This window comes from Oncorhynchus gorbuscha, linkage group LG02 (assembly GCF_021184085.1).
Source record: "Oncorhynchus gorbuscha isolate QuinsamMale2020 ecotype Even-year linkage group LG02, OgorEven_v1.0, whole genome shotgun sequence".
NCBI classification, from domain to species: Eukaryota; Metazoa; Chordata; class Actinopteri; order Salmoniformes; family Salmonidae; genus Oncorhynchus; species Oncorhynchus gorbuscha.
In genome coordinates, this window is record NC_060174.1 from 66,199,547 (window position 1) to 66,223,908 (window position 24,362).

At 44.4% G+C, this 24,362-nt stretch overlaps 1 pseudogene across 1 annotated transcript in view; it reads left to right on the plus strand.

Annotated features, from left to right (window-relative positions):
* Window positions 1-23,648, plus strand: part of LOC124007748 — a 58,769-nt pseudogene extending 35,121 nt beyond the window's left edge. Inside the window, exons 5-9 of the transcript XR_006834000.1 lie at window positions 18,754-18,860; window positions 19,432-19,553; window positions 20,414-20,513; window positions 20,759-21,031; window positions 21,303-23,648. The product of XR_006834000.1 is annotated as a sodium/calcium exchanger 1-like (transcript). The remainder of the gene's footprint in view (window positions 1-18,753; window positions 18,861-19,431; window positions 19,554-20,413; window positions 20,514-20,758; window positions 21,032-21,302) is intronic.
* The last annotated feature ends 714 nt before the right edge of the window (window positions 23,649-24,362 follow it).

Genomic DNA, 24,362 nt, shown 5'->3' on the forward strand with positions numbered 1-24,362 from the left:
ATGGTGATTGCTGCTAATGTACCATGGCTATGCTGCTACCACAATACTATCAGCAGTATCTGCTGTCTGCTGTTAGGACTCATGAACACAACTGCATTTACAGAACCATGCACTATAGTTCTTTCAACTGTGGTCAAAGAGAGGTCTGTGTGTTGTTGCCACTAAATCAGTTTGGCATTGAGCTGCAATGTTACAGGGGAAATCACACCGATAATCTTCACTGAGCTTACTCTATCTCAACATCACTTTCCCTGAGCTTACTCTAACTCAACATCACTTTCACTGAGCTTATTTTAACTAAACATCACTTTCACTGAGCTTACTTTAACTAAACATCACTTTCACTGAGCTTACCCTATCTCAACATCACTTTCACTGAGCTTACTCTAACTCAACATCACTTTCCCTGAGCTTACTCTAACTCAACATCACTTTCCCTGAGCTTACTCTAACTCAACATCACTTTCACTGAGCTTACTCTAACTCAACATCACTTTCACTGAGCTTACTCTAACTCAACATCACTTTCACTGAGCTTACTTTAACTCAACATCACTTTCACTGAGCTTACTTTAGCTAAACATCACTTTCACTGAGCTTACTCATTTACATTTACATTTAAGTCATTTAGCAGACGCTCTTATCCAGAGCGACTCTAACTCAACATCACTTTCACTGAGCTTACTCTAACTAAACATCACTTTCACTGAGCTTACTCTAACGAAACATCACTTTCACTGAGCTTACTCTAACTAAACATCACTTTCACTGAGCTTACTCTAACTAAACATCACTTTCACTGAGCTTACTCTAACTAAACATCACTTTCACTGAGCTTACCCTATCTCAACATCACTTTCACTGAGCTTACTCTATCTCAACATTACTTTCACTGAGCTTACTCCAACTAAACATCACTTTCACTGAGCTCACTTTAACTCAACATCACTTTCACTGAGCTTACTTTAACTCAACAGATTACATATCTTTCTACCTGTCTCTCTCTATATATACTGTATACTTCTGTCTTTATCTCCCCCTCAGATTCACTGAGTAGAGCATTTATAGTTTAGCATCAGATGTATATGATTAGAGAAGTATTTCACTGTGGGAAGAGAGAAGACAGGCTGATGATATATGGAGAGATAGCGCCCTGCGTGCTGGATTAGCCATTAACACTATCACCTTTTGTTTAGCCTTTCTATCTCTTTCTCTCCCTCGCTCGCTACATCGTCTCTCGCTCAGTCTCCCCCAGCCACTCACCCCCACAGTATAAGTTAAACAATTAGGGACTACAGAGGTGTATGATTCCTATGCCAGGGAAGAGAACTGTGAACTCTCTCTCTCTCTCTCTCTCTCTCTCTCTCTCTCTCTCTCTCTCTCTCTGTCTCTCTCTATCTCTCTGTCTTTCTCTCTCTCTCTGTCTCTCTCTCTCTCTCTGTATCTCTCTATCTCTCTGTCTTTCTCTCTCTCTCTGTCTCTCTGTCTCTCTCTCTCTCTCTCTCTCTCTGTCTCTCTCTATTTCTCTGTCTTTCTCTCTCTCTCTGTCTCTCTCTCTCTCTCTCTCTCTCTCTCTCTCTGTCTCTCTCTCTCTCTCTCTGCCTCTCTCTATCTCTCTGTCTTTCTCTCTCTCTCTGTCTCTCTCTCTCTCTCTCTCTCTCTCTCTCTCTCTCTGTCTCTCTCTCTCTCTCTCTGTCTCTCTCTATCTCTCTGTCTTTCTCTCTCTCTCTGTCTCTCTCTCTCTCTCTCTCTCTCTCTCTCTCTCTCTCTCTCTATGTCTCTCTCTCTCTCTGTCTCTCTCTCTCTCTCTCTCTCTCTCTCTCTCTCTCTCTCTCTCTCTCTCTCTCTCTCTCTCTCTCTCTCTCTCTGTCTCTCTCTATCTCTCTGTCTTTCTCTCTCTCTCTGTCTCTCTCTCTCTATCTCTCTCTCTGTCTCTCTCTCTCTCTCTCTCTGTCTCTCTCTCTCTCTCTGTCTCTCTCTCTCTCTCTCAGTAATTATGAGGAGGCTCTGCTTCAGAGTTGTTCCCCAAAGCCCTCTTCTCATCTCTTTCGTGAGATGCATTCTCTCCGCCTCAGCAGCTCCTTCTAGCTTGCTTTATCCTTCTGGCTTACTCTATGAAAAATACAGAAGTATCGATAAAACAGGGCTTATGATGTATGACTTTAACATTTTAGAGTGGTTTAGGTGTATATAAATAGTAATTTATTGGAAGAAAAGCAATTGTATTTACTCCATTCGTATCAGACAAACCAGACAGACAATGTGGGAGAGAATATAGAGGAAATATGTTTCCAGAGAAAGAAGACCGTAGAGAGATGTCATTCATCTTGGCTGTCACATGTGCACCCTCTCCGGCCTCTAGGTCACCAGGCTGCTCGTTATGGCGCACGCCTACCACCATCGTTACGTGCACCTGCTCGTCATCAGACTCACCTGGACTCCATCACCTCCTTGAGTACCTGTCCTATGTATGTCACTCCCTTTGGTTTCTTCCCCAGGCGTCATTGTATCTGTTTTAGTTTCCTGTCTGTGTGTTTTTATTGTTTTGTTAATTTGTTTATTAAATGTTTCACTCCCTGAACATCCTTCCTGACTTTCAGCGCCCACGTTACAGAAGGACGCCTCACCAAAGGGACACACCAGGGAGTGTTTTTTTATTTGTATTTTTTTGTGTTGGAGGTGATGTCGGGTCCGGGTGTCCGAACCGGAGCTACTTGGGAGGCCTCTTGCTGAGCTTACTCTATCTCAACATCACTTTCACTGAGCTTACTCGATCTCAACATCACTTTCACTGAGCTTACTCTAACTAAACATCACTTTTACTGAGCTTACTCTAACGAAACATCACTTTCACTGAGCTTACTCTAACAAAACATCACTTTCACTGAGCTTACTCTAACGAAACATCACTTTCCCTGAGCTTACTCTAACGAAACATCACTTTCACTGAGCTTACTCTAACGAAACAACACTTTCACCGAGCTTACTCTAACGAAACATCACTTTCACTGAGCTTACTCTAACGAAACAGATCCCGGATCCCCGGGATCATCCCTTTGGTTGGCGTCCGGCAGCTGGAGCCGAACGCGCCGGGGAGGGAGTACCGCCACGAATGCTCTCTCTCCGGCGCTCTAGGTCGCCATGTTCCCGCGTCTCAGCCAGACTGACAGGTTTCCCGCACCTCAGCAGAGGTGACCGGTCTGCTCCTGATCCCCGGAATCGTCATTTTGGTTGGCGAGGGTGTACTGTCATGTGTGCTACCTCTCCGGCCTCTAGGTCACCAGACTGCTCATTATGGCGCACACCTATCACCGTCATTACGCACACCTTCGCGTCATCAGATTCTCCTGGACTCCATCACCTCCTTGATCCTCCTGCCCTATATACGGTTGAAGTCGGAAGTTTACATACACTTAGGTTGGAGTCATTAAAACTTGTTTTTCAACCACTCCACAAATGTCTTGTTAACAAACTATAGTTTTGGCAAGTCAGTTAGGACATCTACTTTGTGCATGGCACAAGTCATTTTTCCAACAATTGTTTACAGACAGATTATTTCACTTATAATTCACTGTATCACAATTCCAGTGGGTCAGAAGTTTACATACACTAAGTTGACTGTGCCTTTAAACAGCTTGGAAAATTCCAGAAAATGATGTCATGGCTTTAGAAACTTCTGATAGGCTAATTGACTTAATTTGAGTCAATTGGAGGTGTACCTGAGGATGTATTTCAAGGCCTACCTTCAAACTCAGTGCGTCTTTGCTTGACATCATGGTAAAATCAAAATAAATTAGAATATTGTAGACCTCCACAAGTCGGGTTCATCCTTGGGTGCAATTTCCAAATGCCTGAAGGTACCGCGTTCATCTGTACAAACAATAGTGCGCAAGTATAAACACCATGAGACCATACAGCCGTCATACCGCTCAGGACGGAGACGCATTCTGTCTCGTAGAGATGAACGTGCTATGGTGTGAAAAGTGCAAATCAATCCCAGAACAACAGCAAAGGACCTTGTGAAGATGCTGGAGGAAACCGGTAACAAAAGTGTCTATGTCCACAGTAAAACGAGTCCTGTATCGAAAGATCGTACTTTTTGGAGAAATGTCCACTGGTCTGATGAAACAAAAATGGAACTGTTTGACCATAATGACCATCGTTATGTTTGGAGGAAAAAGGGGGAGGCTTGCAAGCCTAAGAACACTGTCCCAACCTTGAAGCACGGGGGTGACAGCATCATGTTGTTGGGGTGCTTTGCTGCAGGAGGGACTGGTGCACTTCACAAAATAGATGGCATCATGAGGGAGGACAATTATGTGGATATATTGAAGCAACATCTCAAGACATCAGCTTGGTCGCAAATGGGTCTTCCAAATGGACAATGACCCCAAGCATACTTCCAAAGTTGTGGCGCAATGGCTTAAGGACAACAACGTCAAGGTATTGTAGTGGCCATCACAAAGCCCTGACCTCAATCCTATAGAACATTTGTGGTCAGAACTGAAACAGTGTGTGCGAGCGAGGAGGCCTACAAACCTGTCTCAGTTACACCAGCTCTCTCAGGAGGAATGGGCCAAAATTCACCCATTGTGGGAAGCTTGTGGAAGCCTACCTGAAACATTTGACCCAAGGTAAACAATTTAAAGGCTATGCTACTAAATACTAATTGAGTGTATGTAGTCTTCTCACCCAGTGGGAATGTGATGAAAAAAAAAAGCTGAAATAAATCATTCTCTCTACCATTATTCTAACATTTCACATTCTTAAAATGAAGTGGTGATCCTAACTGACCTAAGACAGGGAATTTTTCCTAGGATTAAATGACATGAATTGTGAAAAAATGAGTTTAAATGTATTTGGTTAAGGTGTATGTAAACTTCTGACTTCTTAAGGTGTATGTAAACTTCTGACTTCTTAAGGTGTATGTAAACTTCTGACTTCTTAAGGTGTATGTAAACTTCTGACTTCTTAAGGTGTATGTAAACTTCTGACTTCTTAAGGTGTATGTAAACTTCTGACTTCTTAAGGTGTATGTAAACTTCTGACTTCTTAAGGTGTATGTAAACTTCTGACTTCTTAAGGTGTATGTAAACTTCTGACTTCTTAAGGTGTATGTAAACTTCTGATTTCTTAAGGTGTATGTAAACTTCTGACTTCAACTGTATCTCACTCCCTTTGGTTCCTTACCCAGGGGTCATCGTTTCTGTTTCAGTTTCCTGTCTGTGCATTGTTCATTTTTATTGTTTTGTTCATTTGTTTATTAAAATATGCACTTCCTGAACTTGCTTCCCGACTCCCAGCACACACGTTAAATTGGCCATTGAGAATGGCTGATACAGACAAAATTGCCCGGCCTATTGGGAACAAGCACCGTTCATACTGGGCTATGCAAGAATACTAAATTAATTTTAGTAATGGAGAAGTACAAAGATAAAAAAATAAAATGTAATGTATTGTCTAATATACACTTTCTCCAGAGTCTCTCTCCCAGTGCCAGAGCAGCCTCCTCCTGGGAGCGGTATGATTTTCAGCCCTGCACCTACAATGCATTAGCCTCAGGCCCACAAAGCAGTAGAATGACCTCACTGCTGTCTCAAGCCGCATTACTACCGTATAAACCCACATGTGAGGCGTCACTAACTCTACGTTAATGCAATAGAAGAAAAATAACCAAGAAGAATATTTCACAGAGACACATCACAAGTCAGTTGGGCTTCTTTAGAGAAGCCATCCAGTAGTTGTGCGACAACAACAAGCTCATGCAGCTTGAGCCAGAGAAAAGGCTCTAATCTGGGAAGAAGGAAGCAGTTTGAGCCAGAGAAAAGGCTCTAATCTGGGAAGAAGGAAGCAGCATGAGCCAGAGAAAAGGCACTAATCTGGGAAGAAGGAAGCAGCATGAGCCAGAGAAAAGGCTCTAATCTGGGAAGAAGGAAGCAGCATGAGCCAGAGAAAAGGCACTAATCTGGGAAGAGAGAAGCAGCATGAGCCAGAGAAAAGGCTCTAATCTGGGAAGAAAGAAGCAGTATGAGCCAGAGAAAAGGCTCTAATCTGGGAAGAAAGAAGCAGCATGAGCCAGAGAAAAGGCTCTAATCTGGGGAGAGGGAAGCAGTATGAGCCAGAGAAAAGGCACTAATCTGGGAAGAGAGAAGCAGCATGAGCCAGAGAAAAGGCTCTAATCTGGGAAGAGAGAAGCAGTATGAGCCAGAGAAAAGGCTCTAATCTGGGGAGAGGGAAGCAGTATGAGCCAGAGAAAAGGCACTAATCTGGGAAGAGAGAAGCAGCATGAGCCAGAGAAAAGGCTCTAATCTGGGAAGAAGGAAGCAGCATGAGCCAGAGAAAAGGCACTAATCTGGGAAGAGAGAAGCAGCATGAGCCAGAGAAAAGGCTCTAATCTGGGAAGAAAGAAGCAGCATGAGCCAGAGAAAAGGCTCTAATCTGGGAAGAAGGAAGCAGCATGAGCCAGAGAAAAGGCTCTAATCTGGGAAGAAGGAAGCAGCATGAGCCAGAGAAAAGGCTCTAATCTGGGAAGAAGGAAGCAGCATGAGCCAGAGAAAAGGTACTAATCTGGGAAGACGGAAGCAGCTGGAATCAATAGTTGATGAGTGGTGAACAAAGAAGAATTGTTAATAGACATGCAGGGTATTGCAGAAGAACGAGGTGAAGAAGAAGAGGGGGAACAAGACAGTAGACATAAAGAGGGCCAGCATTTCTTTCATTCTCTCTAATCGCCAGTCCTCAGGGTTTCGCCAGCTCCTTTTCATCAGCCACCCAGAAGCACATTGAGTCAGGAACATAGATGCCGTGGTAGAACGATGACCCAGAGCTGCAGGTGAACCCGTTCTGCAGCTCGTCACTAGCAACCCCTCAGGGACACAAATCCACAGACACAATGAGACAAGGATTCCTCCAGCATAAATGTGAAGCTGAAAAAACAAGGTCAGTTTTGATCGGTCTCACCCCAAAATGCTTGTTGTTTGTCATCAGTCTTTGGCATGGTGTCTTTCAAAGCACTCATATAATTACAATACCACTACTAGATATGAGATGGTTTATAACAGAAACATGAAGAGCCTCTACCTCTTCCACGCTCAGACTCGAGCTATCTTACCAAAGGCCGTGACTTTTTAACAGAACATACATTCTTGCTACCTGTTGCCATGCCAACCCCCTGAATTTGTGTTTCGTACACTTCACTCACGGTTGCGCATGAAACACTGTCATTTGACGGTGCTTGTACAGGCTCACCTTTGGCACAGCAGGAGGTTTTACTTAACACATTTATGTTTGCCTGATATTTTATCTCTCCATGTTCTCCCACCAGAGAGAAAGGCACACTGGTCAATCTATAAATCATTTTCGGTGAATTCCCCTCCTATTAACTGGCGTACTGGAGGCCATCTGCAACCCCCGCAAAGCTGGAGGGCTCTGGAGGGCCCCACACACTCAACTATAATGTATTGAATATTTGGAAATGTCTATTCAACAAATGTTGTGATCCCACCCAATCCTTGCTCTGGTGTTTTAGGGCATTTCTATAGAGAACGTGAAGTTCGTCGGAGCATATCAAATTGGGTGTCAGATGAAAGCTAAGGGTCTATATTTTCCATCTTAAAAATGAGGAATAATTAAAGGCTTTGATTTCTGGATAAAAAGGGGCCTTAGAAAACATCTAGCAGAAAAAGTCTTAGAAGGGATAAAAAATGCATCAAACACAAATAATGTAGAAGTAAAGTCCCCTGACAACTAATATCAACACTTTTATATTTCGTTTTGGAGAAATTGTTTACCTTCTGTAACTTTAAGAAATACCGTGTCCCTTGAAATTCCGTTACCAAAAACCCACAAAATTATATAAAAAAAAATATATATTTCACATTTCTTTCGCTCAAGAAGAGGATGATAATGATTGTTCACAGAAGTAAGAGGTAATGGTAGACTTACCAATTCGTTATAGTGATTTTACTGATATCAATTTTGTTTATGAATTAATACGTGATTAAAACTCATAATTCCGTTACAAATTTGGTAATTATCCCAAAAATTTGTAACGGAATTACTGCAACTGACTTGGCTACAATGGGAAATCATGATAGTCACAAACCACAGTTGGGTCTGCTACTGTCTGCCCTTCCACTGACATTCTGTTATGTTCAGCTCATAGTGTCTCCTGCTACTGTCCTCTCTTCCACTGACATACTGTTATGTTCAGCTCATAGTGTCTCCTGTTACTGTCCTCTCTTCCACTGACATACTGTTATGTTCAGCTCATAGTGTCTCCTGCTACTGTCTGCCCTTCCACTGACATACTGTTATGTTCAGCTCATAGTGTCTCCTGTTACTGTCCTCTCTTCCACTGACATACTGTTATGTTCAGCTCATAGTGTCTCCTGCTACTGTCCTCTCTTCCACTGACATACTGTTATGTTCAGTTCATAGTGTCTCCTGCTACTGTCCTCTCTTCCACTGACATACTGTTATGTTCAGCTCATAGTGTCTCCTGCTACTGTCTGCCCTTCCACTGACATACTGTTATGTTCAGCTCATAGTGTCTCCTGCTACTGTCTGCCCTTCCACTGACATACTGTTATGTTCAGCTCATAGTGTCTCCTGCTACTGTCCTCTCTTCCACTGACATACTGTTATGTTCAGCTCATAGTGTCTCCTGCTACTGTCTGCCCTTCCACTGACATACTGTTATGTTCAGTTCATAGTGTCTCCTGCTACTGTCTGCCCTTCCACTGACATACTGTTATGTTCAGTTCATAGTGTCTCCTGCTACTGTCTGCCCTTTCACTGACATACTGTTATGTTCAGCTCATAGTGTCTCCTGCTACTGTCTGCCCTTCCACTGACATACTGTTATGTTCAGCTCATAGTGTCTCCTGCTACTGTCTGCCCTTCCACTGACATACTGTTATGTTCTCACTCCTGTGTCTGCCCTTCCACTGACATACTGTTATGTTCAGCTCATAGTGTCTCCTGCTACTGTCTGCCCTTCCACTGACATACTGTTATGTTCAGCTCATAGTGTCTCCTGCTACTGTCTGCCCTTCCACTGACATACTGTTATGTTCAGTTCATCAGCTCATAGTGTCTCCTGCTACTGTCTGCCCTTCCACTGACATACTGTTATGTTCAGTTCATAGTGTCTCCTGCTACTGTCCTCTCTTCCACTGACATACTGTTATGTTCAGCTCATAGTGTCTCCTGCTACTGTCTGCCCTTCCACTGACATACTGTTATGTTCAGCTCATAGTGTCTCCTGTTACTGTCTGCCCTTCCACTGACATACTGTTATGTTCAGTTCATAGTGTCTCCTGCTACTGTCCTCTCTTCCACTGACATACTGTTATGTTCAGCTCATAGTGTCTCCTGTTACTGTCTGCCCTTCCACTGACATACTGTTATGTTCAGCTCATAGTGTCTCCTGCTACTGTCCTCTCTTCCACTGACATACTGTTATGTTCAGCTCATAGTGTCTCCTGCTACTGTCCTCTCTTCCACTGACATACTGTTATGTTCAGCTCATAGTGTCTCCTGCTACTGTCTGCCCTTCCACTGACATACTGTTATGTTCAGCTCATAGTGTCTCCTGCTACTGTCTGCCCTTCCACTGACATACTGTTATGTTCAGCTCATAGTGTCTCCTGCTACTGTCTGCCCTTCCACTGACATACTGTTATGTTCAGCTCATAGTGTCTCCTGCTACTGTCTGCCCTTCCACTGACATACTGTTATGTTCAGCTCATAGTGTCTCCTGCTACTGTCCTCTCTTCCACTGACATACTGTTATGTTCAGTTCATAGTGTCTCCTGCTACTGTCTGCCCTTCCACTGACATACTGTTATGTTCAGTTCATAGTGTCTCCTGCTACTGTCTGCCCTTTCACTGACATACTGTTATGTTCAGCTCATAGTGTCTTCTGCTACTGTCTGCCCTTCCACTGACATACTGTTATGTTCAGCTCATAGTGTCTCCTGCTACTGTCTGCCCTTCCACTGACATACTGTTATGTTCAGTTCATAGTGTCTCCTGCTACTGTCCTCTCTTCCACTGACATACTGTTATGTTCAGTTCATAGTGTCTCCTGCTACTGTCTGCCCTTCCACTGACATACTGTTATGTTCAGTTCATAGTGTCTCCTGCTACTGTCTGCCCTTCCACTGACATACTGTTATGTTCAGCTCATAGTGTCTCCTGCTACTGTCTGCCCTTCCACTGACATACTGTTATGTTCAGCTCATAGTGTCTCCTGCTACTGTCTGCCCTTCCACTGACATACTGTTATGTTCAGTTCATAGTGTCTCCTGCTACTGTCCTCTCTTCCACTGACATACTGTTATGTTCAGCTCATAGTGTCTCCTGCTACTGTCCTCTCTTCCACTGACATACTGTTATGTTCAGCTCATAGTGTCTCCTGCTACTGTCTGCCCTTCCACTGACATACTGTTATGTTCAGTTCATAGTGTCTCCTGCTACTGTCTGCCCTTCCACTGACATACTGTTATGTTCAGCTCATAGTGTCTCCTGCTACTGTCTGCCCTTCCACTGACATACTGTTATGTTCAGCTCATAGTGTCTCCTGCTACTGTCTGCCCTTCCACTGACATACTGTTATGTTCAGTTCATAGTGTCTCCTGCTACTGTCCTCTCTTCCACTGACATACTGTTATGTTCAGCTCATAGTGTCTCCTGCTACTGTCTGCCCTTCCACTGACATACTGTTATGTTCAGCTCATAGTGTCTCCTGTTACTGTCTGCCCTTCCACTGACATACTGTTATGTTCAGTTCATAGTGTCTCCTGCTACTGTCCTCTCTTCCACTGACATACTGTTATGTTCAGCTCATAGTGTCTCCTGTTACTGTCTGCCCTTCCACTGACATACTGTTATGTTCAGCTCATAGTGTCTCCTGCTACTGTCCTCTCTTCCACTGACATACTGTTATGTTCAGCTCATAGTGTCTCCTGCTACTGTCCTCTCTTCCACTGACATACTGTTATGTTCAGCTCATAGTGTCTCCTGCTACTGTCTGCCCTTCCACTGACATACTGTTATGTTCAGCTCATAGTGTCTCCTGCTACTGTCTGCCCTTCCACTGACATACTGTTATGTTCAGTTCATAGTGTCTCCTGCTACTGTCCTCTCTTCCACTGACATACTGTTATGTTCATCTCATAGTGTCTCCTGCTACTGTCCTCTCTTCCACTGACATACTGTTATGTTCAGCTCATAGTGTCTCCTGCTACTGTCTGCCCTTCCACTGACATACTGTTATGTTCAGTTCATAGTGTCTCCTGCTACTGTCCTCTCTTCCACTGACATACTGTTATGTTCAGCTCATAGTGTCTCCTGCTACTGTCTGCCCTTCCACTGACATACTGTTATGTTCAGCTCATAGTGTCTCCTGTTACTGTCTGCCCTTCCACTGACATACTGTTATGTTCAGCTCATAGTGTCTCCTGCTACTGTCCTCTCTTCCACTGACATACTGTTATGTTCAGTTCATAGTGTCTCCTGCTACTGTCTGCCCTTCCACTGACATACTGTTATGTTCAGCTCATAGTGTCTCCTGCTACTGTCCTCTCTTCCACTGACATACTGTTATGTTCAGCTCATAGTGTCTCCTGCTACTGTCCTCTCTTCCACTGACATACTGTTATGTTCAGCTCATAGTGTCTCCTGCTACTGTCTGCCCTTCCACTGACATACTGTTATGTTCAGCTCATAGTGTCTCCTGCTACTGTCTGCCCTTCCACTGACATACTGTTATGTTCAGTTCATAGTGTCTCCTGCTACTGTCTGCCCTTCCACTGACATACTGTTATGTTCAGTTCATAGTGTCTCCTGCTACTGTCTGCCCTTCCACTGACATACTGTTATGTTCAGCTCATAGTGTCTCCTGCTACTGTCCTCTCTTCCACTGACATACTGTTATGTTCAGTTCATAGTGTCTCCTGCTACTGTCCTCTCTTCCACTGACATACTGTTATGTTCAGCTCATAGTGTCTCCTGCTACTGTCTGCCCTTCCACTGACATACTGTTATGTTCAGCTCATAGTGTCTCCTGCTACTGTCTGCCCTTCCACTGACATACTGTTATGTTCAGCTCATAGTGTCTCCTGCTACTGTCTGCCCTTCCACTGACATACTGTTATGTTCAGTTCATAGTGTCTCCTGCTACTGTCCTCTCTTCCACTGACATACTGTTATGTTCAGCTCATAGTGTCTCCTGCTACTGTCTGCCCTTCCACTGACATACTGTTATGTTCAGCTCATAGTGTCTCCTGCTACTGTCTGCCCTTCCACTGACATACTGTTATGTTCAGCTCATAGTGTCTCCTGCTACTGTCTGCCCTTCCACTGACATACTGTTATGTTCAGCTCATAGTGTCTCCTGCTACTGTCTGCCCTTCCACTGACATACTGTTATGTTCAGTTCATAGTGTCTCCTGCTACTGTCCTCTCTTCCACTGACATACTGTTATGTTCAGCTCATAGTGTCTCCTGCTACTGTCTGCCCTTCCACTGACATACTGTTATGTTCAGTTCATAGTGTCTCCTGCTACTGTCCTCTCTTCCACTGACATACTGTTATGTTCAGCTCATAGTGTCTCCTGCTACTGTCCTCTCTTCCACTGACATACTGTTATGTTCAGCTCATAGTGTCTCCTGTTACTGTCTGCCCTTCCACTGACATACTGTTATGTTCAGCTCATAGTGTCTCCTGCTACTGTCCTCTCTTCCACTGACATACTGTTATGTTCAGCTCATAGTGTCTCCTGCTACTGTCCTCTCTTCCACTGACATACTGTTATGTTCAGCTCATAGTGTCTCCTGCTACTGTCTGCCCTTCCACTGACATACTGTTATGTTCAGCTCATAGTGTCTCCTGCTACTGTCTGCCCTTCCACTGACATACTGTTATGTTCAGTTCATAGTGTCTCCTGCTACTGTCTGCCCTTCCACTGACATACTGTTATGTTCAGTTCATAGTGTCTCCTGCTACTGTCTGCCCTTTCACTGACATACTGTTATGTTCAGCTCATAGTGTCTCCTGCTACTGTCTGCCCTTCCACTGACATACTGTTATGTTCAGCTCATAGTGTCTCCTGCTACTGTCTGCCCTTCCACTGACATACTGTTATGTTCAGCTCATAGTGTCTCCTGCTACTGTCTGCCCTTCCACTGACATACTGTTATGTTCAGCTCATAGTGTCTCCTGCTACTGTCTGCCCTTTCACTGACATACTGTTATGTTCAGCTCATAGTGTCTCCTGCTACTGTCTGCCCTTTCACTGACATACTGTTATGTTCAGCTCATAGTGTCTCCTGTTACTGTCTGCCCTTCCACTGACATACTGTTATGTTCAGCTCATAGTGTCTCCTGCTACTGTCTGCCCTTCCACTGACATACTGTTATGTTCAGCTCATAGTGTCTCCTGCTACTGTCTGCCCTTCCACTGACATACTGTTATGTTCAGCTCATAGTGTCTCCTGCTACTGTCTGCCCTTCCACTGACATACTGTTATGTTCAGCTCATAGTGTCTCCTGCTACTGTCTGCCCTTCCACTGACATACTGTTATGTTCAGCTCATAGTGTCTCCTGCTACTGTCTGCCCTTCCACTGACATACTGTTATGTTCAGCTCATAGTGTCTCCTGCTACTGTCTGCCCTTTCACTGACATACTGTTATGTTCAGCTCATAGTGTCTCCTGCTACTGTCTGCCCTTTCACTGACATACTGTTATGTTCAGCTCATAGTGTCTCCTGTTACTGTCTGCCCTTCCACTGACATACTGTTATGTTCAGCTCATAGTGTCTCCTGCTACTGTCTGCCCTTCCACTGACATACTGTTATGTTCAGCTCATAGTGTCTCCTGCTACTGTCCTCTCTTCCACTGACATACTGTTATGTTCAGCTCATAGTGTCTCCTGCTACTGTCTGCCCTTTCACTGACATACTGTTATGTTCAGCTCATAGTGTCTCCTGTTACTGTCTGCCCTTCCACTGACATACTGTTATGTTCAGTTCATAGTGTCTCCTGCTACTGTCTGCCCTTCCACTGACATAATGTTATGTTCAGCTCATAGTGTCTCCTGTTACTGTCTGCCCTTCCACTGACATACTGTTATGTTCAGTTCATAGTGTCTCCTGCTACTGTCTGCCCTTCCACTGACATACTGTTATGTTCAGCTCATAGTGTCTCCTGCTACTGTCCTCTCTTCCACTGACATACTGTTATGTTCAGCTCATAGTGTCTCCTGTTACTGTCTGCCCTTCCACTGACATACTGTTATGTTCAGTTTATAGTGTCTCCTGCTACTGTCTGCCCTTCCACTGACATACTGTTATGTTCAGCTCATAGTGTCTCCTGCTACTGTCTGCCCTTCCACTGACATACTGTTATGTTCAGCTCATAGTGTCTCCTGCTACTGTCTGCCCTTCCACTGACATACTGTTATGTTCAGCTCATAGTGTCTCCTGCTACTGTCTGCCCTTCCACTGACATACTGTTATGTTCAGCTCATAGTAACAGGAGACACTGTCTGCCCTTCCACTGACATACTGTTATGTTCAGCTCATAGTGTCTCCTGCTACTGTCTGCCCTTCCACTGACATACTGTTATGTTCAGCTCATAGTGTCTCCTGCTACTGTCTGCCCTTCCACTGACATACTGTTATGTTCAGCTCATAGTAACAGGAGTTATGTTCAGCTGTCTCCTGTTACTGTCCTCTCTTCCACTGACATACTGTTATGTTCAGCTCATAGTGTCTCCTGTTACTGTCCTCTCTTCCACTGACATACTGTTATGTTCAGCTCATAGTGTCTCCTGTTACTGTCCTCTCTTCCACTGACATACTGTTATGTTCAGCTCATAGTGTCTCCTGCTACTGTCTGCCCTTCCACTGACATACTGTTATGTTCAGTTCATAGTGTCTCCTGCTACTGTCCTCTCTTCCACTGACATACTGTTATGTTCAGCTCATAGTGTCTCCTGCTACTGTCCTCTCTTCCACTGACATACTGTTATGTTCAGCTCATAGTGTCTCCTGTTACTGTCTGCCCTTCCACTGACATACTGTTATGTTCAGTTTATAGTGTCTCCTGCTACTGTCTGCCCTTCCACTGACATACTGTTATGTTCAGCTCATAGTGTCTCCTGCTACTGTCTGCCCTTCCACTGACATACTGTTATGTTCAGCTCATAGTGTCTCCTGCTACTGTCTGCCCTTCCACTGACATACTGTTATGTTCAGCTCATAGTGTCTCCTGCTACTGTCTGCCCTTCCACTGACATACTGTTATGTTCAGCTCATAGTAACAGGAGACACTGTCTGCCCTTCCACTGACATACTGTTATGTTCAGCTCATAGTGTCTCCTGCTACTGTCTGCCCTTCCACTGACATACTGTTATGTTCAGCTCATAGTGTCTCCTGCTACTGTCTGCCCTTCCACTGACATACTGTTATGTTCAGCTCATAGTAACAGGAGACACTGTCTGCCCTTCCACTGACATACTGTTATGTTCAGCTCATAGTGTCTCCTGTTACTGTCCTCTCTTCCACTGACATACTGTTATGTTCCTGTTACACTGACATACTGTTATGTTCAGCTCATAGTGTCTCCTGTTACTGTCCTCTCTTCCACTGACATACTGTTATGTTCAGCTCATAGTGTCTCCTGCTACTGTCTGCCCTTCCACTGACATACTGTTATGTTCAGTTCATAGTGTCTCCTGCTACTGTCTGCCCTTCCACTGACATACTGTTATGTTCAGCTCATAGTGTCTCCTGTTACTGTCCTCTCTTCCACTGACATACTGTTATGTTCAGCTCATAGTGTCTCCTGTTACTGTCCTCTCTTCCACTGACATACTGTTATGTTCAGCTCATAGTGTCTCCTGCTACTGTCTGCCCTTCCACTGACATACTGTTATGTTCAGCTCATAGTGTCTCCTGCTACTGTCCTCTCTTCCACTGACATACTGTTATGTTCAGCTCATAGTGTCTCCTGCTACTGTCTGCCCTTCCACTGACATACTGTTATGTTCAGCTCATAGTGTCTCCTGCTACTGTCTGCCCTTCCACTGACATACTGTTATGTTCAGTTCATAGTGTCTCCTGCTACTGTCTGCCCTTCCACTGACATACTGTTATGTTCAGCTCATAGTGTCTCCTGCTACTGTCTGCCCTTCCACTGACATACTGTTATGTTCAGTTCATAGTGTCTCCTGCTACTGTCCTCTCTTCCACTGACATACTGTTGTTATGTTCAGCTCATAGCTGTTTTTGTCTGAAGGTCAAACCAAGTGTTTTGTCTGAAGGTCAAACCAAGTGTTATAATAGTCTGAGTCTGGAAAACCCATCCCCCTCTCTCTCTCTACTCTCTCCCTCCAGTATTACCTCTCCCAGCTCTTTCTGACACCTACCCAGGATCCCCCTCTCTTTCCATTTTACTGTAACCAGCATCCTCACCCACTGAGCACCGACCAACACGGGATGTCCATGGACGTTGAGAAATAGTTTAAATTTGCTCTGTCCACCCTTGTTGTTAAGGCCCACTGAAGGGCCGGACTGGACCAAATTGGATCCTATATCATAGACATATGATTCACATTTGGATAGCACAGTACAAGACAATACTGTACCGTAGAGTGCAGTACAGAAAGGTAGAGGTTAGTACAATAGAGTAGAGTATACTGTGTACTGTGATGTCCAAACTTGTGAAACATGAAGAGAATGAGATTCATATCCATAGTTATGCATTTTTTGTGTGGTACAGATCTGGGACCCATGATGTAACTCAAACTCAATGTGCCATGTCATAGCTGACACCCCAGTTTTAAGGTTATTGCATAAAAACCTGAGGGAGATTTTACCGTTATTACGTTACCAAAGTTTGCATCTGCACAGTTCAATTAATTTTTTTGTCCATTTTTCAGTGGAGATTGGTCAAAAGTATGCCTTGATTTGTATGTTTTGTTCAACTTTTAAGGCAGTGGTTTTTGTTTGGCATTTTAACACCAAGACGCTGAGTCAAAGCGTAATTCTGTTTCCGTGGACTTGCCATTTAATATTCTGAGTGGTGCAATTCTATTTATTCAGAACAGGATCTTGTAACTAATTCAGTCGTGATGGCTGCAATCAAATGCAACGGGAGAGTTTGTTCTCTAATTGGCTGATTTATCGCAGGCGTACCCGGAAAGAGGCCAAACTCTAAATCACCACAAATGTAATTTAAGTTTTATAAAAACCAACAGTGGCTCTGATGAAAAAAAGAATATTTAAAAAAATATGGAATTCAATCTGTAGCTGTACTTTTTCACACAGTCTAGCCTAGGCTACTATCTGCGTTAGAATTCACCTCGACGTTTATTATCTGCTCATTGCGAGCGTGCTGTTGCAGTGTACTCAGGGGAGTAAGTCAAGTTGCATGTGTGTGGAGTGGTTCATTACCTATATATATTTATATTTACCTGTTTATTTACCTATTTACAGTGTGTGTGTGTCTTTGCGCACGTGCTTGTTAAGTATTTTTGCTCCAGTGAATAACAGCGCCATTCAATACCTGAAGGCCGTAGTGTAGGACCAGGGCCTCGTGCTTAATACACTTAATATGCTTAATACTGCACAAATGCAGTTTTCCTGCTCGCTCGCTCATCCGTCTCTATCAGGCTGTCCTGCACCTCTGCCGGTCTTCCGGGATGGCCCGTCAGTCTGTGTGTGGACTGTGTCGACAGGAGGAGTTGTCACCCGGGACCTCTGCTCTCCTTTGTGTGTACCAGAGTTCTGCTGGGCATAGGATCACAATGGATCCAGGTCTATTCTTATCTCTACGCTGTGTGGCTTGGCCCATCTGCTGGAGACAGCCCTGCAGTCTTAACATGGGCTGATAGGCCTCCCTGATAGCTGTCCACCACCATCAGCTTGGCTCTGAAGTGTTTGGCTGGCATGCAGAGGGAGAGGAGCTCAGAGCTCAGCCACCCATGGGAATAGTCCAGTGAGCGACAAGGCTGCATTAGACACATTTACACTGATATGAGTCACCACACCGACAGGCTTTTTGGGTCACTGGAATCTAATCAAGAAAACAGAGAGATAGGGAGAGAGAGAGCAGTGAGGGGTGGGGGGGGGGGTCGTGTGATAAGTACTGTGCCAATCAATACAGAAGATGTCTTATTAAATGTAGTTAAAAGGTGAACTCTTGTGAGGGCTTAAGCAACGGGTCTGGGTTGGGGGGGCGAGATAGAAAGGACGATAGTGAATTACATTTACGTGATAAGGCTGAGAACACGTGAGTTTAAATGGTAGCTAGTGGTAAAGGTTGGAGGAAAATTAGGGGTGGTGTGTGTGTGTGTTTGTGCATCGTGGCCATAATGTGAATGGCTTAACTGCTTAATTGTTTGTTCCCAGCAGTGTGTCTGTCCCTGTCTGCCTTAGTGGCTTTCTTCATTATTAATGAACCCTAATTACCAGCATCCTGGACATCTGTGCAGCCCACCCTGCTCTCCTCTTTCTATCACTCCCACTTTCTCCTCCAGTCAAAGGAAGGAGAAAAAATCAGGACGGCAAGCTGTTTTCTCTCCATCGCTCCACGCTGCTATTCGTCATCCCTTATCTGTTTCTCTGCCCTTCCTCACCTCTGTCCCTTCCCCCTTCTCTGTTCCCAATATTTTTCTCCTTCGAAAAGAGCTATCTGGTTCTTACCCAACATGCTTTTCTCCGTCTGTCTCCGTCTGCAGGAAGCTGTTGGAGGTGAAGGTCATTGATGATGAGGAGTATGAGAAGAACAAGACCTTCATCATCCAGCTGGGGGAGCCTGTGCTGCTGGAGATTGGACGGAAACACGGTCAGTGCAGAGCAAAAAAGGAGCAGCCCCGTGTTATCTCTGTCAGTCGCAAATGGTGTGTTTCACACGATCAGTCATTGGAAAAACACAACGGCTGTATATAAAGGATAGAATGGCAGTTGTGGAAGTGCTGTAGGTTTTATTTGACCTTGGCAGTTCCGTGTTGTAAGTGATAAGGTTGTGGCACATAGAATCACAACACATGACATCCTTAATTAACCAGTAATTGTTTTTATTCCAAATATTGTTATGTTGCTCTCTTACTTTCAAACATTATATTTTTTAACGTTTTCTATACAGATGAAAGCCTCAGTAACACACAAAAAGATATATATATATATATACACACACACACTCATTTAATGTTCTCAGTGCCTTTGTCCTGCAACGTGATACCCCCCCCCCCCCCCCCCCCCCCCACGGAACTCTGTGTATCGATGCATCTTTATACTATTTATTCTCAGAGCATTCTTTTGATAAGTCAATTACATAGCATTTTTGTATACCGGTACATGTTATATAGCAGTAGGTAAGGATAGGTTGATATTGAATTGTTCCTTTGCTTTCACAGGCGACTCCAATGACAACAAGCCAGCAGGAACTGATGAGGAGGAGGTGTCCAAGATGGGCTGTCCCAGCCTAGGAGAACACACCAAGCTGGAGGTGGTGATCGAGGAGTCCTACGAGTTCAAGGTAACCCAAAAAAACAAACCCCCACATACGTATGTGTCCTTTCTACTCTGTTCCCCTTTTTCCTCATCTGCCCCCCCCCCGTCCCCGTCCCATCCCGTCTCAGCAGCATACTATTTATTAAAAGCATGTCTACTGCCAGTTAGAGATCACTGTCTCATTACTCCCGTCGAGCCCCCCCCTCCCACCTCCCAGTGTGGACAGAAAGGCCAGTCAGGTCATCTGCACTGAAACCAACAGATGCGTCCCTCTGTTAAAGATGACTAAACAAACAAATGTAGTAAACAAACAGGGCAAGATGACATTGCACACAGCATTAACATTAGACCAACCCTGACCTCATCCACCCCATACAACACTTCTCTATCCATTCTATGAATTGATAACTCTATTTTACGATAGCTGAAATCTGATTGTCGTTATTTTCTTGCTTTTTGGTTTGTTTGTGCGTGTGTTCTTGTGTGTTTGTTCGTGTGTGTGTGTTTGTTGGTGTGTTTGTGTGTTTGTTCGTGTGTGTGTGTTTGTTGGTGTGTGTGTTTGTTGGTGTGTGTGTTTGTTGGTGTGTGTGTTTGTGTGTGTGTGTGTGTGTGTGTGTGTGTGTGTGTGTGTGTGTGTGTGTGTGTGTGTGTGTGTGTGTGTGTGTGTGTGTGTGTGTGTGTGTGTGTGTGTGTGTGTGTGTGTGTGTGTGTGTGTGTGTGTGTGTGTTTATGTTTGTTCGTGTGTGTGTTTATGTTTGTTCGTGTGTGTGTGTGTTTGTTGGTGTGTTTGTGTGTTTGTTGGTGTGTTTGTGTGTTTGTTGGTGTGTGTGTGTGTTTGTGTGTTTGTTCATGTGTGTGTGTGTTTGTTCGTGTGTGTGTGTGTAGAACACAGTGGATAAGCTGATCAAGAAGACTAACCTTGCTCTGGTGGTGGGCAGCAGTAGCTGGAGAGAGCAGTTTGTCAATGCTGTCACTGTCAGTGCAGGTGAGTGCCTCTCTCCTTCACTCCTACCATCTCTGGGGCTGACTCATTAAAGCTGCATGCTCTTGCATTAACGGAGAGTCAGAGGTGTGTTGTTCAGGGCAGAGAAGTCACACTCTACTTTAGGAGCAGTAATGAAGTCACAGACATGCAAGTTGCTGTTCGAGAATTTATAGATACAAGTTGAAGCAACAAAAGGATCATGGATTTTGAAACGGTGTAAACACCTCTCTCTTTCTCTCTCCCAGGTGATGATGATGAGGAGGAGAGTGGGGAGGAGCGCCTGCCGTCCTGTTTCGACTACATCATGCACTTCCTCACAGTGTTCTGGAAGGTTCTGTTCGCCTTTGTCCCGCCCACAGAGTACTGGAACGGCTGGGCCTGCTTCTTTGTGTCCATCTCCCTGATTGGTGTTCTAACGGCTGTGACTGGGGACCTGGCCTCACATTTTGGCTGCACAGTCGGGCTCAAGGACTCTGTCACTGCCGTAGTATTTGTGGCCCTGGGTACTTCCGTTCCAGGTGGGCGCCTGTCTATCTCTGTGTAGTCTCTCTCTGTGTAGTCTCTCTCTGTGTAGTCTCTCTCTGTGTAGTCTCTCTCTGTCAGTCTCTCTCTGTGTAGTCTCTCTCTGTCAGTCTCTCTCTGTGTAGTCTCTCTCTGTCAGTCTCTCTCTGTCAGTCTCTCTCTGTCAGTCTTTCTCTGGGCTGTATCTGTCTCCGTTGTCCCAATTTTAAACCAGAATCACTAACTGTTTTCTAACCAGCTATTTCTGCTTCCTGCATGTTCTCTCAGACACCTTTGCCAGTAAAGTGGCGGCCATCCAAGACCAGTATGCTGACGCCTCCATCGGCAATGTGACAGGCAGCAATGCAGTGAATGTGTTCCTGGGCATCGGTGTGGCGTGGACCATCGCGGCCGTCTACTGGAAGACAAAGGGCAAGAAGTTCCTTGTGCAGCCAGGCTCGCTGGCCTTCTCCGTCACCCTGTTCACAATCATGGCGTTCGTATGCGTCCTGGTGCTGATGTACCGCCGCCGGGCCGGGGTGGCAGGGGGCGAACTGGGGGGCCCGCGGACCGCGAAACTCCTCACCTCCCTCTTCTTCTTCTCCCTCTGGCTCCTCTACATCATGCTGGCCTCCCTGGAGGCCTACTGCCACGTGCCAGGCTTCTGAGAGACAGAGAGAGAAAGACAGAGAGAGATTGAAGGGGAAAGCTTGTCTCCTATTGTTTACATGTCTATCCCGCTCATTTCTGTGTACTTTTCTGAGTGTTATGAAGTATTTCTATTGTTATTATTATTGCTACAGTGGTTACTTGACTCTGAAGACTTCTATCCCATTTAGAATGACGTGGATGGCAGCCTTAGTCATTCTGTTGGAAGCATACTGGGACCAGCTAATGACTTGATGTATATCTTGGGAGGACTCATGCCTTGAGGCGTAGCTTTGTCTAACCAGGCTGTCTGCACAAACGAGGGGGGAAAAAATGACCCTGGACTCTTCTGAGTATGCTCCCGTTTTGTTTATAGCCTATCCTGAACCCTTAGCTATTTCAGCCCCACTGCCTCTCTCCTGCATCTCTGCATTCAGATAGAGTACGGCCCTAGTAAATCAGTCTGAATGTCTTGGAGATGACGCACACTGACTCAGAGATCAGAGCCGGATCAGATCTTCCCTCTGCCCGTGTCTTAACGTTGGTTCCTGGTTGGCCAACTCTCGAACCCCTGATGCCCACCAAGCACAATCATTCCCATGAAGATTCTCAGCCTCTGCCCTGAACATTGACTCCTTCCCCCACCCCCATCCTAACCCTCTCTCTTATTTTTCAACAACGTCATGTGGTTGTCTTGTGGATTTTTTTGGGGGGGGGGAATGATGCCAAGATAGTAAAGATGTTTGAAAAATCGAAGTGTTTGTAGATAAAACATTGCCATATATTATCTTTGAACACGGTCTGAAAGGCGAACTTGTAGTGGGGGTTGTGAAGTGGAAGAACTACAGTTTGCATGCTACTGCATTAGAATTAGTAGCCACTGAGAGCAAAAAATAATGCCAGATGCTATTCAGGAAATGGAGATCAGTTGAACAAAGCTGTTGGTGTTTGTTAATAAGATTAATGTTCATATTTATTATCTCAAACTATTTATTGTATATCATGTCAAAGATAATACTCCTGCTAGTTGTGTACATGTGGGAGAGTGAGATCGTGAGTGTGTTTTTTTTTGCATGTATTGAGTGAAGAATTGAATGATAGAAACATTTGGAAGTATTATATGTAACATTTTAATAATATGGCTATCATCATGAGTGAAAGTCTAGATGTGATTCCAAGCTAAGCACAGTAAAATATGAGTATCACTGCCTGGTTCCCTGACCCAGACTCCGTCTGGGGACAACCTCTTAGTCTTGTGAGGACTTCTTCCAATAGCCTTTCTTTTTTTTACAGGACACTAATCAATGTGAGACAAGACCTGCCAGAGTTGTCCTGCTTCTTGAAAAGTGTGCTTTGAAATATACATTTGGGACCATGTTGAAGCTAATTTTTTTCCTAAGGTTTTGTATGAGTGTTGCGAGCGTGTTGATGTGGATAATTCAAGGTATTTGTACTTCTTGTCTTCAGAGTTTGATGGAAGGCATGCCTTTATACCGTCAAAAAATGTTTACTCAAGGGGGTATGGATTTCAATGATGAAATGTCTACACTTCTGAGTTATGTTCCCAGGAATCCTCTCCCCCAAAATGTTTTCTCAGTCTCCGTCCCGTTCAGGCTTTGAACATATTTCTGCTACATGTCAAAGCCCTGCATAGGAGTAGAAACAACGTTTCTAAAGCCTGAAGCGTTTGTTTATTACCTGAACATAGCACACACATTCCAATATCCAGGTTTGAAAATGGTGACAAAAGAACTATGACAATACTGTACTGTTATGAAAAAAAAGACCACAAACAAATGATTGCCAAACCTTCCTATACTTTGCATAAGGACTGTGTGTAGACCTCATGTTTGAAATCTAGGATCCTCCGATCCATTCTTCTCATTTCTAGATGTATTCCTAGTTACATGATCATTGCTGCTTTTATTTGGATTAATATGCACGCTAAATGTATGATCAATGGAAATAAAAGTTGTTTATTTATCATTTCTCAAAATTGAGTTTGGTTTATTTCTTCATCGGGACTCGGATCCCTTTTCTATCATAACTGGTGGCTGAGCTTACAGGACAAAATGCAGTCCCCTGCAGAGAGAAATGCGTGTTTGAATCAGTAAGGTAAACATTGTTTTGTTGAATTTGAACTGCATTTGGCAGTGTAAAGAAATGTGCTTGACTGGGTACCACTGTATGGCTGATTGAGTAGGTTCAACAACCCAGTTACTGTGCTCTCTTAGAAAAAAAGATTCCAAAAGGGTTCTTTGGCTGTCCCCATAGGAGAACCTTTTTTGGTTCCAGGTGGAACCTTTTTCGGTTCCAGGTAAAACCCCTTTGGGTTGTATGTCGTTCTACCTGCAACCAAACAGGGTTCTTCAAAGGGTTCTCCTATGGGGACAGCCCAAGAACCCTTTTAGGTTCGAGATAGCACCTCTTTTTCTAAGAGTGTGCCACACCTGACCCATCCCTGCGCATGAATCAGCTCTGAAATCTTCCACTGTTCACTTTTTATTCACCATAAGAGAGTCCATAAATAACTTTTCTTACACAACATAATCATTAAGCGTAGTCTCTGCGCCCTCATTTCCTCACCCTCCTCCATCTGCTCTGATCAACCTGGAACATATGCTTCAGGAAGTTTTCATGGCGCTTGTTGTGGTTAGGCATCCCATTGGATTACACACCACAAGCAGGGAATTAACCTTG